The following is a 19,759-nucleotide window of genomic DNA, read 5'->3' on the forward strand; positions in this document are numbered from 1 at the left end:
TGACAGTCAGTCAGGTATGTCCTTCTTCAAAGCACCGCCTATCGCGCTGTACTGCGTCTATGGACGTGCACTGTGAGCACAGGGAGGAGGCGTTCCTCCCCGCTCACACTGTACAGCGTGATAGGCGCTGCTGTGGAGAAGAACGTACCTGACTGACTGTCAGAAACACCCTTCTGACTGTAAAGAGCTACAGTACCAGGACCGATAGTTCTTTACCCGGGGCACAGATCGGGAAAGCCGACAGTGCGCTGAATTCAACGCGCTGTCAGCTTTCCAGCAGTATATAGAACTGCCTGTGCCCCGGATCATGAAAAGTCCTCTTTAATGGATGAAACTTGGTCATGTGAATGTAGGCAATGTGTATTGTGGGGGAGGTAGCTTGGTAGAAGCAGTGGTGCAGACCCAAACAGTCAAGACAGGGACAAAAAATATGCAGCAAACTGGTTTATTTAGAAAAAAACAGGAAAGTAAATAAACCTTGACTTCAGGCACAAAATGAGCAAAACAAAATACAGCCTTAACTTCAGGCAAAAACAAAATAAAAATCCTGCTCGTCTGAGCAACTAACTAAACAGAACTGATAACCTAACAATCGCAATATTGTCTCACCGGACTCAGGGTTACAGGACAGAACCGTACACCTCATGGAACTGCCCTGCAATACAGGATCTGCAGCCTTTTCTGGCCCAGTAATGAGCCAGTGATCTACACCTGGCACATACACTCACCAGCCACTTTATTAGGTACACCTGTCCAACTGCTCGTTAACACTTAATTTCTAATCAGCCAATCACATGGCGGCAACTCAGTGCATTTAGGCATGTAGACATGGTCAAGACAATCTCCTGCAGTTCAAACCGAGCATCAGTATGGGGAAGAAAGGTGATTTGAGTGCCTTTGAATGTGGCATGGTTGTTGGTGGCAGAAGGGCTGGTCTGAGTATTTCAGAAACTGCTGATCTACTGGGATTTTCACGCACAACCATCTCTAGGGTTTACAGAGAATGGTCCGAAAAAGAAAAAACATCCAGTGAGCGGCAGTTCTGTGGGCGGAAATGCGTTGTTGATGCCAGAGGTCAGAGGAGAATGGCCAGACTGGTTCGAGCTGATAGAAAGGCAACAGTGACTCAAATAGCCACCCGTTACAACCAAGGTAGCCAGAAGAGCATCTTTGAACACACAGTACGTCGAACTTTGAGGCAGATGGGCTACAGCAGCAGAAGACCACACCGGGTGCCACTCCTTTCAGCTAAGAACAGGAAACTGAGGCTACAATTTGCACAAGCTCATCGAAATTGGACAATTGAAGATTGGAAAAACGTTGCCTGGTCTGATGAGTCTCGATTTCTGCTGCGACATTCGGATGGTAGGGTCAGAATTTGGCGTCAACAACATGAAAGCATGGATCCATCCTGCCTTGTATCAACGGTTCAGGCTGGTGGTGGTGGTGTCATGGTGTGGGGAATATTTTCTTGGCACTCTTTGGGCCCCTTGGTACCAATTGAGCATCGTTGCAACGCCAAAGCCTACCTGAGTATTGTTGCTGACCATGTCCATCCCTTTATGACCACAATGTACCCAACATCTGATGGCTACTTTCAGCAGGATAATGCGCCATGTCATGAAGCTGGAATCATCTCAGACTGGTTTCTTGAACATGACAATGAGTTCACTGTACTCCAATGGCCTCCACAGTCACCAGATCTCAATCCAATAGAGCATCTTTGGGATGTGGTGGAACGGGAGATTCGCATCATGGATGTGCAGCCGACAAATCTGCGGCAACTGTGTGATGCCATCATGTCAATATGGACCAAAATCTCTGAGGAATGCTTCCAGCACCTTGTTGAATCTATGCCACGAAGAATTGAGGCAGTTCTGAAAGCAAAAGGGGGTCCAACCCATTACTAGCATGGTGTACCTAATAAAGTGGCCGGTGAGTGTATGTCAGAAACCTGGGGGAAATACACAGTCCAATCACATTAATGTGACCACCTGTCAAAATCCAGAATAACCACTTTTGGCAGAGCGGACCGCTGTGAGACGTGCAGGAAGAGAGGGGACATTGTGATGATGTTCATGGGGATGTTGAGCCATGCCGACTCCAGTGCTGTGGCCATCTGCTCTAGGTTACGCGGTTGAGCATCCATGGCGCGAACAACCCGATCGAGGTGGTCCAACAGATTCTCGATTGGGTTCAAGTCCAGGGAATTTGCTGGCCAAGGGAGTACGGTAAACTCATCCTGCTGCTCCTCGAACCATGCACGTACACTGCGAGCTTTACGACACGTCGCATTGTCCTGCTGGTAGATGCCATCATCCTGAGGGAAAACAATTCGCATATAGGGGTGAACATGGTCCGCAAGGATAGATGCATACTTGTGTTGATTCATCGTGCCTTCTACAATGATGAGTGCACCCAGATGGCTGATGACACGTGCCTTCTGCCATTGGTTATTTAATGTTGATGTCAAAAGTAGGCGGTGGTCACATTAATATGACTGGACTGTGTATATCTGGAGTCCAGCACTCTACTTGTTACCTTCGCACAGTATGTTCTCCCCATGTCTGTGTGGGTTTCTTCTGTGTACTCTGGTTTCCTCCCACACTCCAAAGACATACTAATAGGTAATTTAGGTTGTGAGCCTTACTGGTGACAGTATTTATAGATACAATATCTATAAAGCACTGCAGAATATGTTGGCGATATGTAAGTGTAAAGTAAATAAATATGTGGGAACTACACATTATCCGCAAAAAACAAATCCCCCAAACAGCTCCATCGATGGAAAAATAAAAATGTTATAGGTATCAAAAAAAAAAAATTCTAAAACACAAAGAAAACTATGTAAATTTAACTTTACTGTATTCTTGAAGGTAATGTGTAACCAGAAAATGGTTTATATTTTTAATGAAGTTTTATGCTAAACATAATTTTAAAGAATATTTAGTGAGGTTTTTAGAATTTTTCTATTTTATTACCTGTATCTTGCAGTTCTAACGCTGCCCACTAGGCCCTATTTTCCCATGGTGGGACTATTAAAGGATTATTTTATTTTCTATTATATGCTGAGGCTTCCTGTTTTCTTGGTAGTAGTATCCTCACTTACATGTAGATAATATACAGAATCCACCAGTCATAATAGAGGATTTCACAGCATATCTACTGCCATCTCTGTACAATGACCTCTGTCCAGGTCACAGAGCTTGCCTAGAAGTCTCTCCAATACAAGTGAATAGCATCTACTCCAGAGCTTTCTATAGGTAACAGGAAATCACAGGACTCACATGTTTAGTGGTAAAAGGTGGAATTGCAAGAGGTTTAGGATTTTTTTTTTTAATATAACTATTTTAAAAAATTAAAAACACCATCTCCAAAAATTATTTTAAAAAATATGTTTAACATAAAAACATGATTTAAAGAGGACCTTTCATTGTGTGAAATGACTTTCTTTGTAATGTATCTTTCTGTCTGTATTTGAACCCTACAAATTGTACAGCGCTGCGGAATATGTTGGCGCTATATAAATAAAATGTATTATTATTATTATTATGTCCTCAGGCACATGCGGTTTTATATACCGCTAGAAAGCCAACAGTGCACTGAATTCACCAGACTGTTGGCTTTCCCTTTATGTACCCCAGGGGAAGAGATATCGGTAACAGCACTGATATCTCTTCAGTGTCAGAAAGGCGTTCCTGAGTCTAGCTGGAAACGCTCCTCCTGACAGTACTGTCTGTGGCTCTATATTGTCAGAGAGGGTGTTCCTTACTGCCCAGCAATGACGCTGAGCGGTGTGGAACGCCTTCCAGCCAACAGTACTTGTCCATAGTCTAGTAGTGTGTGTGTGTGTGTGTGGGAACGCCCCCTCTGACAGTATAGAGCCGCAGACAGTACTGTCAGGAGGAGCGTTTCCAGCTAGACTGTTAGGAACGCCCCTCTGATAGTGAAGAGCTATCGGTAATTTTACCGATATCTCTTCCCTGGGGCACATAACCGGGAAAGCCGAGAGTGCACTGAATTCAATGCACTGTCGGCTTTCTAGCGGTATATAAAACCGCATGTGCCTAAGGACATGAAAGGTCATCTTTAAAGAAAAGGTCATTTCCTGGTGACGCATTTCCTTTAATGAGTGTATAATAAATTTATCATGTCATTTATACTGCACAAAGAGGGGCTGAGTAACAACTCCTCATAGGTGCAATGTGTAGTATCTTACAGGTGTATTCACAATAAGAATGACACAATATGACTAATGTCACAATTCTATGCACCAGGGCAGGTAACTTAAAGGGATTCTATCATTAAAATCAATTTTTTTGTCGATGACACGTAGGAATAGCCTTATGAAAGGCTATTCTTCTCCTCCCTTTAGATGTCTTCTCCACACCACCGTTCCTCCCCAATTCTGAAAGAGAACTCTCCAGCGCTGCCTCCATCTTCTTCAGGAACGGCCTCTTCACATGTCTTCCGGCGCTGGGGGTCAAACTTCTAGGCCTCGGGTAGAGCCAACTGCGCTTTCCCACAGGCCACAAGAAAATGGCCCCTTACTTACTGGGTAAGCGACCATTTTCTTTCAGAGTTCTTTCACAGCATTGGGGACGCCCCCAGTGCTGTTTGAGTGCTGATGCCCGCCCCCATTGCTGCGAGAGAACTCATTTGCATACCGACAAAAAACAGGATTTCTACCGAATGGTGGCGCAGAGAAGACATCTAAAGGTAGGAGAAGAATAGCCTTTTTTAAGGCTATTCATATGTGTGATCGACAAAAAAAATTGATTTTAATGGTAGTATCCCCTTAACTCGACTAAATGCAGTAATGAACAATCTTCTGTTACAGATTGGTATAGTTCTTATTATGTTATGTACAGTTTATGGTCAAGGCCACACTTAGTGGAAAAGCTGCATTGTTTGTTGCAGATTTTTCTGCAGTTTTTTGACCCAAAGTTAGCAATGGATTGGACTTTTGAGAGTTCCGATTTGCACTATGTGGCTAGTCTGTGGACACTGATGATGGCCTCTGAGAGCTGCATATTCCAAACTCAGCAACTGGATGCGGGGACTTTTTTCCTACAGTTTCCATCTTAGCCTCTGGGTACTAGCTACAGGACTTCAGTTCCCTTACTTATCTCAGTTACAACAGTCATTGTCAGACCCTTAGACACTTTACAATATGGACCGTTGCACAGCTACAGCATCACCCACAATAATAGAAATGTACAGAGCATCATCATAGCATAGCAGATTACTGGCACCTGTATGATGAAAAAGATTACTTACGGTTTCTTATTTCTGTGAAGTTGATTCTGAATTTAAGAACAGTCATCAGTGAGTCAGAGACAACTAAGTGATGATTCTTTAGACTGAATCATATGTGGCGAGAAGATGCTCAGTAATAGCTTCTTTTGTGTTGAGTCATCTTATGATCACACTAATAGGCCTTATGTGATCCATGGCTTCTTCTCAGGCCTAGCTGCTCATTAAAGGGGTTACCCACTTTAAATAAATTATAGCTCACATGACTGGATTACTCAATATAAAAAACAATCACTAATACACATCACATTAAAGGGATCCTATCATTGGATACCCTTTTTTTCTGACTAACACGTAGGAATAGCCTTAAGAAAGGCTATTCTTCTCCTAGCTTTAGATGTCTTCTCCACGTCACCATTCAGTAGAAATCTGGGTTTTCTTCAGTATGCAAATGAGTTCTCTCGCAGCACTGGGGGCGGTCTCCAGCGCTCAAGCAGCATTAGGGGCGTCCCCAATGCTGACTGAGAACTCTCCAGCACTGCCTCCATCTTCTTCTGGAATGCCCTCTCCCTGTGTCTTCTTCCGTCCTGGGTTTCAATCTTCTAGGCATGTGCAGTCGGCTCTGCCATCGGGCCTCAGGCAGAGCCAACTGCGCATGCCCACGGCCACAAGAAAATGAAGGAGAAAGTAGCCACTCAGATGCTGTGGTCACATCTGACCACCTCATCTGAGGGGTTAATGATCCGTGTTTGTGGACACTGCTGCCAGGTCTCTACTGTGCAAAACTGAGGAGACTTGACAGCTTTTAAGCAGAGACCCTGATCCTCTGTCAATGGACAGCAGGCGTTGTGAAGAGGTCAATGTATTCAGTATGTACCAAGTTAGTCATAATAAGCTGACCACTACACCTATAAATACTATATATATATATATATATATATATATATATATATATATATATATATATATATATTTGAATGTAATTATAAAATGAGCGTTGGCTTTTATGGCTTTTATGTTTACAGCGCCCATGTTCCTGAATCAATGCGGTTACAAATCTATCTTCATTCTGTGTTGCCCTAGGAACTAATCCTGTGAATTCTCAAGAAAAGTTTTACAGCTGAATAATTACAGAAATTGCAGGCAGTCCTCTGGTGAAATAAACACACAATAAAACTTGCTTTCTTTGCTTTCCCTCTGATGCTAATCTGTGCTTTATGCATTTGTAGTTAGGAATAAACAAGGAAAACATCAACAACAAAAAAATATCAAACGGCACTTTGTGGTATATTGTAAAAATAGGAGCAGTAGAATCGATGGCTCTATTCTCAGGAATATGTTGCAATTAATACTAGGAAAGCCCTTGGTGTATAATAGGGTTTTTCTGTGACTATACGTACATTATGGCGTAACACTCTTTGCATTTAGTGATTGTGAATGTCATTTACCGTTACTTATTGTGGAGATACACTATGTGATCAAAAGTATCCAGACACCCCCAAAAACATACGTTTTTCATATTAGGTGCATTGTGCTGCCACCTACTGGTAGGTACTCCATATGACCGACCTCAGTAGACATTAGACATCGTGAAAGAGCAGAATGGGGCGCTCCGCGGAACTCATGGACTTTCAACGTGGTCAGGTGATTGGGTGCCACACATCACACAGGTCAATGCCAAACGACGGCTCGCTTGGTGTAAGGAGCGTAAACATTGGTCCTCCCAAGGAACTTCAGGCACCAAGCAGCCACCCAAAAAGACCATATTATAATCCATTCCTGATTACTGTTGTAAAACCAATAATTAATGAGACTATATTTTGATTATGAGTATGTCCGATTATTCTTCAGTGTATTATATTTGCTGGTAATTGTGAACAATGGATGTGCAACTGGATCTTCACATAAACTATGATGTATGCCTTAGGCTGCTTTCACATGGAGTAACGCTACGCTCATTATGACACGTAAACACGTGTCAGAGTGAGCGCTGTAAAACAGAATCCCATTGACTTCAATGGGTGCCGTTTTACGCGCGCTACACATTGAAATCAATGGGAGGCTTTTTAACCCATTGATTTCAATGCATAGCGCGCGTAAGACGGCACCCATTGAAGTCAATGGGATTCTGATTTACAGCGCTCACTCTGACACGTGTTTACATGTCAGAATGAGCAAGCGTTACTCCGTGTGAAACCAGCCTTCCTTGTAATTTAAAAAACGGGCAATAAAGTAGCAAAAATATTTGTTTCCCATCTGGCAACACTCTCCTGATATTCCTGGCCTTCAGCCTAGTGTCTGCTTCTGATCAGACACCATCTTGGATTTGTATATTTCTCTTCTTGTCTGCTGTGGTATAAATCCCATGATGACTCAGCACAATATCACATGGGCACCTAGAGATAGTACCATCTCTATGTAATTATCCTTCTCTCTCAATTCTACATAATGTAAGAGACCATTACTATACAGTCAGGGAAGCAGAGCTGTCATCTACTTCATTATAACTGTGAGGAAGCTGTCTAATCATCAGCAGCTAGTGATAAGAATTTGTGATTCCATGCAGTCTCAGACAGGGAGATGTGGTGACAGATTTGATGATCCCTGGAGAGGACAAAACAACATGCAATTCCCAGGTGGTCCTCATGAGATCACACAACCACAACCCAACTGAAGAAAACGGTTCCCAGAATTTTCAGAAAGAAATACTACCATATAAATATATATATATATATATATATATATATATATATATATATATATATATATATAAAATTAATTTTTTTGGGCAGGGATAATTATATAAGAAAAGCCAAAAATCACCAGTGTTACTTTAAACTTCTTTTTATCTCATTGTCCAATGAATATGTGACATTGATTTCTCAGTCCCTTTCTGTTAGATAGCCATGTCTATATCACTCTCCTTACCAGGCCGTGTTGTGTTGATTTTTTGGAAATATTGAAGCAATCCTGGATGAATTCCCAGTGTTTGTCATTTTCTATGAAAACCAGAATTAGTCTAATTGGCACTCCATTAACAAAACAAGTTCAGGGTTAGTGGACACAGTTGAAACAGACCGCCAGTGATTATATAATAAGAAAACATCAGGACGCATGCCATGTGGTATACAATAAGAGCGTGCGGTTTTTATTTATTTTTATAATCCACATTTATTAACTGCATTTTGGTAAATCCACTCAAAGACTTGATTTACAGACACTTTAATAGGGGAATCTTCACTATAGTCCTTCCAGGATCTTTCACATAATAATGTCATATTGAATTAATTTATTGTCTCTGGGGAATTATGAAAATCAAGCAACTCGCTCTGTGATTGTGAGACAGCGCGGAGGAGGGAGGTGTAGGAAGGTCAAGCCACGGTACTGAAGAATAAAATAACCCTGCTATAAAGATCTTCATTATGATAAACATTTCTTGCTTAGACAGCTGGAGGACCATATAGCAAACCAGTGGAGAATTTCAATGGAAAGCCTCCAGCAGTAGTTGATGCATGTTACGTCAGCAGGATATATTAAAAAAAACTAAAAGAAATAATATCCTGCGGAGCCCTCTGGACTCTGACTGCTAAACACCCAAGTGTGAATACAGGCTGGCAGTTAGTGTCACTGCCAGCTAAACAAAAGTAACTGTGTGTGCTCTTGTTAAAATCACAGAGCCACCTGTGCAGATCAGAGCAGCCGCTACAACAACTAAGGGCTCATTCAGATCTGCGCCCGGTCTCTGTTCGTACAGGTTTCAGTTTCCTGCACAAAACTGAGCAGGAGACGGAAACCTGCAGGACTCTTTCACATCCATTCATTTGAATGGGTTTGAAAGATGTCCGGCCATGAGCGGCGGTGAGCGTTTTATGCTCTCCGCCGCAAAACCGTTTTTTTAAAAATCAGACACAGAGTCGGACATGCAGTACTCTGTCCAGTTTAAAAAAAAAAAACAATTTTGCGGTGGAGAGCATAAAACGCTCACTGGTGCTCACGGCCGGACCCGGTCTGACAGCTTTCCTTCTTCTGCATGCAGAAGATGGAAAGCTCAGAACGGACTCCGGGCGCTAGTGTGAACCTAGCGTAAGACTGTCTAGCCAGAACTCCTGGTCTAGACAGAGACTAACTAAACCCAGTGTGCTTTAGTTTCACCCAACCCACAATGCAGCTTAACTGCCAAACCAACCTAGTGTGAATACTGACTGAGAGTATCACTAGCTAAACTTACTGAGATATCTCACAACACTCACACAAGGCAGCATGCTGCCCAACTTCCAATGGCATTACTATCTCAGGGAGTATATGCTAACTAGGCCAACTAATATTTTGTTCAGTCTGGAACCCATGCAGGCACACACATCATTTGGGTTTTCAGATTTGATCTTAGAGCGCCAGGCGTCCAGTCCAGTCCTGTTATATAGGCAAGGAGCGGTCACAAGTAAATAGCCCATCTGCCCACGCCCGAGCGTCCATTGGTCGACACCTATGTCGGTCAAACAGTCGACCACGCCCGTCTGTTGCAAGGCAGATTAACCCCTGCAACCCTGGACTGTGCAGAGGAACAGGCAGCGACGCCCATATCATGGCCGCAGCTACTGCACAATCCTAACAATGCACAAGTATTCAGGACCACAAGTGTAGCATCCCAGTGGATACTGCTAAACACATGCTGTTTATTTTTGCACTTGTTGCATTCTTTTGCTATATCTGTGTCATTGTATGTATATCATTTTTGCATGCTTCTTTGTTTCCCCTTTTAGGTACATTCCACAGTGGTGATGGTACACCCCTACTTTTTAGGGTAGCTTGGCCCGGCCCAGCCAACAGTTGGCTATGGTAAGAGGAGGAGACACTGATCTTATAGTTCAACTCAGTCTTCTGTAAGAAAGTACCAAGACAGAGAGGAGGTTGAAATTTGCTATAGACTCCAAAGTGAACTCTATCATCCCCTCAGGTAGACAGGGATACATAGGCCTTACTCATAGTAGCTATATACAGTACATATTGGGAGAGGCAGGAGATACTAGGTACTAGATTTAACACATAAATTTGGGATTCCATGATGTCAGAACCATTTCCCGGCTCATGACCTCCATCTACAGTGGAACCCCCATTGTGTGCTACACCCATCTGGAAGCTGCATGTGTTGCTGTTGTTACCTCGGTAAAGTTCCATCATTTGTGCAACTGCTGTCTCCTGAGTGATTCCTGTGCTTACCATTAAGGGCTCTTCTGACCACCATCATCTGGCTCAATGAGATTAGAGATGGAGGTGCCGAAGAGGGACTACCACCACCACCCAGTACTCGGCAGGCCCCACAACACTGCCCCAACTTGGGAGGCAGCCTGGAGAAGCCGGTTGAGTGTTACTGGCTAACTGTTGACTACTTCTCCCATTTTCGTTTCCCTCCAGTGTATTTTGGCACAAGGTATTCTTTATTTTTAGACCCATTTCAAAATTTGACCTTCCATACATTTGCTCATAGATTGATACTCTGCCATCCTATTCAGCACTAAAGCACGTTCACAGCAGTCCGGTCATTTGAAACCTTTGAAACTTGGTATTTATATTGATTGAAACCTCTTCAATTTTCACTTGATCAATCTTTTTATATTAAGAAATCATTTTCAAACCATCTCCTTTCAGGTTTTGCGCAGCCAGGAATTGCAGGCCTCCTTCTTCCCTAAATAACAGAGGCAATAAACATCATGCAAGGCTTAATAAATTGACAAACAGGCTCTGCACTTGGAGCTGCAAGGCCTTGGGACTCTTATCACATCTGCCTCATCCTAATGGAACACTCATTGACTTTCTGCCCCAGGAGACCAATTCTACAAACTGAGTATTGAATCAGTTCTGCTATGCAGCTAAACAGAAGGTTTCATCTTAACCCCTTGCCTGCAAAGGTCGACAGACATCATGATATAGGGTCAGCAATTTTGTGTCCTTTAGTGATCTTAGCAGTATTTAAAAAAAAAAAATGTTTCTAGCATGTTTCACTATACAGCTCAATGCGTCATGGTGAATTAGTAACCCTGACTATCACTTGTCATATCTTCTATTATGTGGATTTTTTCACAATACACAGTGCAGTTTATGTATACAGTCCTATGAAAAAGTTTGGGCACCCCTATTAATCTTAATCATTTTTTGTTCTAAATATTTTGGTGTTTGCAACAGCCATTTCAGTTTGATATATCTAATAACTGATGGACACAGTAATATTTCAGGATTGAAATGAGGTTTATTGTACTAACAGAAAATGTGCAATATGCATTAAACCAAAATTTGACCGGTGCAAAAGTATGGGCACCCTTATCATTTTATTGATTTGAATTCCCCTAACTACTTTTTACTGACTTACTGAAGCACAAAATTGGTTTTGTAACCTCAGTGAGCTTTGAACTTCATAGCCAGATGTATCCAATCATAAGAAAAGGTATTTAAGGTGGCCAATTGCAAGTTGATCTCCTATTTGAATCTCCTCTGAAGAGTGGCATCATGGGCTACTCAAAACAACTCTCAAATGATCTGAAAACAAAGATTGTTCAACATAGTTGTTCAGGGGAAGGATACAAAAAGTTGTCTCAGAGATTTAACCTGTCAGTTTCCACTGTGAGGAACATAGTAAGGAAATGGAAGACCACAGGGACAGTTCTTGCTAAGCCCAGAAGTGGCAGGCCAAGAAAAATATCAGAAAGGCAGAGAAGAAGAATGGTGAGAACAGTCAAGGACAATCCACAGACCACCTCCAAAGAGCTTCAGCATCATCTTGCTGCAGATGGTGTCACTGTGCATCGGTCAACTATACAGCGCACTTTGCACAATCAGAAGCTGTATGGGAGAGTAATGAGAAAGAAGCCGTTTCTGCACGTACGCCACAAATAGAGTTGCCTGAGGTATGAAAAAGCACATTTGGACAAGGCAGCTTCATTTTGGAAACAAAAATTGAGTTGTTTGGTTATAAAAAAAGGCGTTATGCATGGCGTCCAAAAAGAAACAGCATTCCAAGAAAAACACTTGCTACCCACTGTAAAATTTGGTGGAGGTTCCATCATGCTTTGGGGCTGTGTGGCCAATGCCGGCATCGGGAATCTTGTTAAAGTTGAGAGTCGCATGGATTCCACTCAGTATCAGCAGATTCTTGAGAATAATGTTCAAGAATCAGTGACGAAGTTGAAGTTACGCCGGGGATGGATATTTCAGCAAGACAATGATCCAAAACACTGCTCCAAATCCTCAGGCATTCATGCAGAGGAACAATTACAATGTTCTGGAATGGCCATCCCAGTCCCCAGACCTGAATATCATTGAACATCTGTGGGATGATTTGAAGCGGGCTGTCCATGCTCGGCGACCATCTAACTTAACTGAACTTGAATTGTTTGTCCAAAATACCTTTATCCAGGATCCAGGAACTGATTAAAAGCTACAGGAAGTGACTAGAGGCTGTTATCTTTGCAAAAGGAGGATCTACTAAATATTAATGTCACTTTTCTGTTGAGGTGCCCATACTTTTGCACCGGTCAAATTTTGGTTTAATGCATATTGCACATTTTCTGTTAGTACAATAAACCTCATTTCAATCCTGAAATATTACTGTGTCCATCAGTTATTAGATATATCAAACTGAAATGGCTGTCATAAACACCAAAATATTTAGAACTAAAAATGATTAAGATTAATAGGGGTGCCCAAACTTTTTCATAGGACTGTATATATATATATATATATATATATATATATATATATATATATATATAATTATATCCATTTTTCATATTCAGCACAAATTTCTAGTAATTGCACAACTTTCCCATTTTATGCATTTCATTAGCCTTCTCTTGACTGACAACTTATCCTCTATACACAGAAGAGGAACAATTTGTAAAGTGGTGGAGGTGTGCTCCTACCAAATTCATTGCGATGGGAACGCCAGAGACAGCTGAACACAGTGCTTGACTACTTTGGGAGTCCCTTAGAGATGACTGGAATGGCAGACGCCCCTTGACTTCCATGTCATCATCAGTTTTAGCTCTTTCTGTTGTCTCATAGTGTAGGTGTGATATGCCCATTGCTTGAGTCTGTACATGCTGGTGATGTCAGAAACCAAAAAACACAATCTGGATGGACTATAACTGCTCAGACAGGCTGCTGTAAGAAGGGAACGAACATCATGTGACCACTATTGGCCAAGATTTAGATTGCATTGGTATGTCTCTTATGTGTCTTCAATAAAAATGAAACTAATTCTCATTAAACCAATATTTATGCAGACAGATCAATGTGTCATTTTGGTCATTAGGTGTCAGCAACCCAATAAACCTAATGTGAGCTAATCTGGTATAATGTAATGCCAATAGGAAGCCATTGCACACTATTATTTAAGGTGACAGCACTAATTAATATCCCTATGCAGAGCATTGGCCAGTGGCACACGAAGGCCCAATGTATACAGAAATAATGACCATTCTGGGACATTACAAATATACACGTCAGTCATAGCCAAGAGAGGGACTGGGTGCTAGAAAACATAGTCCTTTGGTACAATGACAGCAACAATGTTGCCTAAAACAGATCACTAGCATATCAGGAAAAAAGCTAATATCTCAGCAATGGAGGTACTATTTGTCAAGCAGACAAATACATTAGATTAATGTGAACCCAAGCTTTGTGACCTTGCTGATAGTTTCATTGAGACTGTTTTACTAACAGACGCCCTTTAAAGAGGTTACCTGGTTTCTAAGATTGATGATGACCTTTCCTTAGAGAAGAGTGTAGGTACTGCAGCACTGTGCCACTGAAGTCTACCTACCTATACTCACCACTACAGTTTGTATGGCGAATGGGTAGAGCAACTCTCCTGCGCCTCCTTGGTACTGGTGATCTGCAGGGGTCCGGCACACAGGATGTCAATCTCAGAAAACACATAACCCCTTTAAGGGATAGAATAATTTAAAGAAGCACCTTGGGGAAGATTTATTATGCCTTGTACATAAGTTTTCTGGCATACAAGGCATAAAAAGTCACTTTTTTTTTTTTTATAAATCATGTTTGTGCACAAAATATTTGCAAATTTTTGTTTTTATGTTGCTTTTGCAATTTTTGTGAAAAGGAGGCATAACTCTGGCATACATGATGCGGTAATTCTATGCGTCCTAATGAGCCAGCATACATTTCCCTCCTGTCACACGGCCTAGTGGAGGGTGCGCTGATGATGGGGTTACGAAGACTGGTATCAATAACACCAGTCTTTATAAATCCCCCCATGTATTTATAATAATACATATGTATATGCTGTATTTACTTCTTCATATAAGCTTTGAAAAGTCTATTAGGTCCATTAAGCCTTTGTATTTCTCTGACTTCTGATTCATATGGAATCCGAAAGGAAATAAAAAAGTGGCATGCTTCATTAGATACCAAATATTGTCTGGAATAAGTATCACCCCAAGAAAATGACTCACTAAATCCCTATGTCTACAATGAACCATAATGACTTTGTGCTCCTGTACTTGGCTCACTACAGTTTTTTTGATGACAAGACAATAGCGAGAAGATCGTGGAATGGAATCTTGTGCTGTGGTTTCCATCAGGGAACACAGACAACGAAGAGTGGTCCCATTCACATCTGCGTTAGCTATCATTTGGGGAGTCCACTGGGTGACCATCTGAATGGAAACCTATACACTTTAAAAAGCATTTACCTGGGAAATCTGGGGACCCCATAGACTATGATAAGGTCCATGTGGTTTCCACACAAAACATACAGAGAATATAGTCCAGTAAGCAGCAATTTTCTCTCTGCATTTTTCATGCAGATACCACACTGACCCCATTATAGTCTATGGGATCTGTATGGTTTCCTTAGGTAACTGCTTTTTAATGCGTATACGTTTCTGTTCGGGGGGGTCTCCAAGTGGACTCCCCGAATTGTAACCTGAACGCAGATGTGAATGCGTCCTAAAACAGGGGTTACACATGGACTGCATTGACTATAATGGGGTCTGTCGGGCATCCGCCATTTCAAAACTAAAAGCAGGACTTTTCTCTCCACCGATTTTCTGCGACAGAGTCTTCAACGGAGCGGCACAGATGTGAACCCAGCCTTAGTGTGATTATATGGAGACTTATTTTGTTCCGTACACAGCAGCCTCTATAGAAACATAAGAAATCTCAGACAGGCGTGAGTTTAATATTCCGCGCTAGACACATTATTTCAGTATATACTTTTTCATACACCTTCCATTTCTTTGATGCTCCGACTGATGTTCCCCGAAGAGAATTGCCTTTTAAAACTGTGCAAATAGAGTGGAAATGGCATCTCTAATAGGAGCGCAGAGATAATGGCGACTCTGAAAGTAGATCTGTTACATTTAAATACTAATGTGCCCGGTGTCGTCTCGCGCCACAAAGGATTTTTGTCAGTATGGATTAAAAAAAAATTCACACAGACATTTTCCATAGTAATCATTCTTTATATCATTTCTGAGGAGTATACATTGCTTTGCCATTTTGTGCTCTGTATGTAATATACATATACCTGTGTAGTTAACATTCTCCACAGGGAAACACCGAATAGCGCCCCCTATCCCATCCCAAGATTATATACACTGAAATTTATACATATATATATACATATACACTGATTTGATCTATTCATATATTTATAGATGATGGAAAAATATAAAAAAGAATTATAAAATAATGAACTAAAAACAGACTCCTCTTTAAATTACCCCAATGACACACTCTCACATGCATAAACACATACTTTTGTCTCATTTACACTTTATATTTTTGTTCAGAAATTTTTTTATGTTAGGCCACGCGGAAAAGAAGAAAAAAAAAGTTAAACAATTTTAATAGCTATTCCTGTACGGTTATACTGAATGATAACAGGATGAATGTCTGTGTATGGGTATAGGCTGTCTGTATAGTAGATGAGTTACTGTATGGTGGTCTGTTCAGATCCTCTGTACCATGTGATGTTTTTTCGATCCGTTTTGAAGATAAGAGACCCCCTTGCTCAATCTCGTTCCATTCTAGTGAGAGGTAGTAAAACAAGTTACCTACATAAGGTGAATTTTTCCTATGTCATTAGACATTTTCAACTGGAATTGTCATATGTTTGCATGGTCTGGATGTTACTGACTTAGGAATGGTCAGGGCACGTAGATGCAGTAGTTGGGCCTTTGGTAGAACACACAGGACGGTGACAATCTAAGAGCCATATTGAGATTAGATGCTGATCTAGGCGCTGATCTCCGCTACTAAAGATGTTCCATATTTACTTACAGAAGAGGTGCTTCTGTAAAGATCAAGTCATTAAAAATGAATGATTAAGATTGATATTAAATATTTAATGCTTTACTCTGTCTTTATGTGTAGGTTGTCTCAGTGCCAAAGGGAGATATGAAGGCTTGCATTTTGTAATGTTACATATTAATAAATTTAAGATGTCCATACACATTAGACGCAATTGAGCCACCAACTTTAGCAGGACCAGTTCACCAGTTTAATAAAGTCAATGGTTTAAACAATAAATGGTCATTTGCTGGAAATGGAAAGCAACACTGGATAAAGTGATAAAGCAACCATGATATATAGTAAAATATGTTTTTTGGATTTATGTTAGAACCTGCTCTATCACTAATAAGAATGAAGCCTCCATTATTCACTGAGAGAACCGCAGTTCTATGTTACTACTATTGAAGACAAACTCCAGGCAAATTTGCTGAATAGATCTACTAGGGTCATTTCTGATACTATGGTTTGCAATTATTTTACTCTTCTTCTCCACATACAAGTTTCCTAGGTGCACTGCATACTATTCTTTTTTTTTTTTTTTTTTTTTTTAATGTAGATTGTGAGCCCACATAGAGCTCTCAATGTACATTTTTTTTCCTATCAGTATGTCTTTTTGGAGTATGGGATGGAAATCCATGCAAACACGGGGAGAACATACAAACTCCTTGCAGATGGTTTTTTGCCCTTGGTGGGATTTGAACATCAGGACCCAGCGCTGCAAGGCTGCAGTGCTAACCACTGAGCCACCGTGTGGCCCCGCTGCATACTATTCTTGACACCACTGGACTGTACAGGAGATTTTAACAAAATGATGCCCTTTCTCTGACATCATCCAATGCTCTACAGCTATTGGCTTTAGCTACACTTCCCCGACTTCCTGATCTGCCTGTCCACGCCATGCACTTTCCACATAATACTAGTTATTAGAGATGAGCAGAGAGTAAAATAAGCACATCCTCTGTCAACACAGGTAATATCAAGAATTGTCTTAATTGGAAAGCTCACCTCTACTGAATTCTTACAGATTTTAAGAGTGAAGCTTAAAGATGACATGAATAAATTGAGAAATACAGTAAGGAGCATTGAACAAATCACCAATTTCCTATTATAATAATTCTACAAGGGTCCATACAAATGGTAAAGGTGACATAATAGCCATATATGGCAGCACATGGAACCATTACATTTTCATATTATGGACCCATAGGCTTGTCCTCTTCATGAGGCATTGCATTCTCCCCTAGAGGCATTGAATGTCTATTTTTTTCTCATGGACGCTATATGCATACAGAGGCACGGTATGGACCCATTGCCACCTGTAGGTGCCATAGTACTGATATTCATAAACACAGAATAGTACTATTGTAATTTGTACGGGCCCTAGCCTAGCAAGTGTGAGAAGGAGCGCTATCAGAGATCCTTCCTCCCAACTGCGGTCAGGCTACATAATCTACATCAGGCCTAGCGAAGATCACTCTGCACGGAGAACTAAATGATCCTGAAGTCTTCTTTACTTTTTTCTTTAGCTGCTATGACTCCTAGTATTCTCCTATCTGCTATCCGGAGCTTATGTGTGTCTCCTAATATATTACTGTTATTATCCTGTATCCATATTATCATGCCGCTGTAACATACTGAAATTTCCCCATGGTGAGACTATTAAAGGATTATCTTATCTTATAAACAGTTACATACCAAGATTTAGGTCCACCATGTCAGAGTTCCTATGAAGAAACCTATTTCCATGGAGGATATGACCACTCTATAATAAAGATGACATGATCTTGTATCGTATGAATGTTGTGTGTTACAAATACAATTGTAGAAATGGAATACATGGCACTAGACTAGGTCCAGACAACCTCTTTGTTCTCTGATGGATAGTCATACTGTGATGTGTTTCGATAGATTGGTTTTCGTCAGCTATATGTTTCATCCTGTGATATGTGATCACTTATATAAAGGATAGATGTAAATACTGGTGCGGCAGGATTGTTTGCTTTTTTCATTGTATATGGGGTGAGGAGGTACCAGTGATGATAATGATATAAATAAAGGCAAATAGAAGATTCCTGGTCACAGGAGAAGTTTCAGGCTTCCCAATGATCATTTTTGAGTCCACTGAGCATCAGCAGTTAAAAGCTGTAGACGCTGGCCCACGTCTCCACATACCCCCAGCGAGTTCAGCGCCTCTTCACATTATGGTCACAGTGATCAGTCCTCCAAGGTCAAATATTTAGTTCAGCTTTCTGGGAGTTCATACAATCTGGTCTCCAGCAAGGTACACAATGACTTCTCGTAGTACAATCAATGTGACCAAGGATAGTAAACACATAGAAAGGTATGATGTCTCCCATCGTTTAGAGTCTTAAAATAATGAAGTAGTATTTTTTTTTTTTTTTGTAGCACCCGAAGGTCAGGCTCAAAGGCCACCATGTACAACAATCATCTGCTCATTCCATGGATTGGGAGAACTAGAAGTGATTCATTTCTCAAAAATAAAACAACACCGCCTATTGGCATTCATATCAGGTGTTGTTCTAACTGCGGTTAGACTGTCCAAATCTGAAAGTTCACATTCACAGAAATCCTACAATTTTTATCGATAATAAACCTCGGAGATCATATCCACAAAATTGAGAAATCAGGAGAATGAGAGCAAGGCAAGAGAGAAAGACAAAATCTCGTATAACCGGAAAGAGCACTGAATATCTAATACTAGGAGCCACCGATGACAGTCAAATAACCTAAATGAGATAGTATCCATGGTAATAAAGTAGTAGGTATTGGAATCTGGGAAGAGATTCTAATATTTAACAGCTCGGGCTCTTTCTCTGGACAGAAATAAAACTGTACTGATATATATATATATATATATATATATATATATATATATATATATATTACACACAAACACACACTATATATGGAGAATGAAAAATGATGCAAAGTAAGAACACTTTCAAAAAACTATAAACTGGTAACAGTTTATTTTTGCCAATTCACAAAATGAGGTGAATGAACAAGGGACAAAATCCCATCAATAGTTAGTGTGACCGCCCTTCAGCGGAGGAGTCCTAGAAGTGATGACAGTGCCCTGATCGCAACATCATCCAGTCTGTCTGGGATTACATGAAGAGACAGATGGATTGGAGCATCCACAGAAGATCTGTGCTTAGCTCTCTAAGATGTG

This window comes from Leptodactylus fuscus, chromosome 2 (genome assembly GCF_031893055.1).
Source record: "Leptodactylus fuscus isolate aLepFus1 chromosome 2, aLepFus1.hap2, whole genome shotgun sequence".
NCBI classification, from domain to species: domain Eukaryota; kingdom Metazoa; phylum Chordata; class Amphibia; order Anura; family Leptodactylidae; genus Leptodactylus; species Leptodactylus fuscus.